Here is a 1,419-nt window from a genome sequence, read left to right on the forward strand (position 1 = left end):
TCTGATGCGGAGCTCTGGCTGTTTTCTCTCTGGCGCTGGACTTAGTTACTGGTGAAGAATTTTAGCCGTTTTTCTCAGTTTTTGCCAGTTTAGGGACTTAGTCTCTGGCACTGAGGAAGAATTTCTAGCCGTTTTCCAGGTTTTCCTGGGACTCTGTCTTTGTTTGCCTTGTGTGTGGGAGTGTAATTCACCGGGTCGGTCAGGATCACTTGATGGTCGTGATCGTCAGCTTTTACCCTCCCGGAAGGGAGCTGAGAGCTCATATAGTCCGATCTAAGAGCAAGGCTGTGACCTTCACACACCCACACACCCGTCCCCTTGCTCCAGGGGGACAGTAACCACCCACTTCGTCAGTGAAACTTTTCGCAACCTGAGCGAGGCGCGAACTCCCGTCTACCAGATGGCAAGCGAGAACGTTACCACTGCACCAGCGAGCGGTGTGTGTGTGTGTGTGTGTGTGTGTGTGTGTGTGTGTGTGTGTTTTTGGCCTGCCGTTAGTGTCCCTCACTATACGAGTAGTACGACGCCGAACCCTGAAGGGGTGCCGTTAGGGCACCTCCATGAATGGGGGCCATTAGGGCCTGGTTATAGCAGGCAGTGAGGGCGGCTCTGCTAGATTAGGGAAGACCCAAAAGAGGCAGTGGCGGGGCCTCCTACGTCCCCCTTTAGAGGGCGGGGAGCATAGGTTGCCCGTCACTGTAGGGACCTTGGCCATTTTTACTGTTTATTGTTTCTGGTGATAGTCTGAGTGTTTGAGTGTGTGAGGTGTGTGTGTGTGTGTGTTGTCTGAGTGTATCACCTGAGTGCTGTGGGAAGCATGAAGGGATCCGGGATCCCTAGGCCCCAGGGGCATTCCCGCCTTCCACTCCCTCAGTCGAGACCTTCCCACCCGTCTCCTGCGCAGGCACGAAGCGGGAGCGCCGTCCTTCTGACGCCAGCTCCCACTCGTCGGCTCACGAGGTTCCTCGTGCCGATTGCGCTCTTCCCAAGCCTACGGGAGCTGTACCTCGTGCGCGTGGTACAGTTGGAGAAATTTTCGCGCGGGACACTGTGTAGATGACAGCAGCAGCGACAGACAAAAATGATCTGGTAACAGTGCTGGGGGTGAAGCAGGGGGTGGGAGTTGCGGGGAAGGTGAGTGATGGGGGGAAAGGAGGGGTGGTGGTGGGGGTAGGTGAGTGTTAGGGAGAGGTTAAGTAGCCATTTAACTGTGTCAACAAACTCTGCGTAGATAATCATTCCAATACGGTTTTTCTACTAATAACAAAAGGTAGTGGCAACAAGCTGCTAATGATGGTTCAGTATTTGATGGAATAAGTTCAATACTTAAGCAAACCTGTATCGCCAATACATAACCTTATCCTTCGCCTCCGTCATTCCGTCCCCTCATCGGAAAGCTTTCTATTGTTGACCAAGAAT

Source organism: Coenobita brevimanus, chromosome 116 (assembly GCF_032717465.1).
Source record: "Coenobita brevimanus isolate Jiangsu-jjx chromosome 116, ASM3271746v2, whole genome shotgun sequence".
NCBI classification, from domain to species: Eukaryota; Metazoa; Arthropoda; class Malacostraca; order Decapoda; family Coenobitidae; genus Coenobita; species Coenobita brevimanus.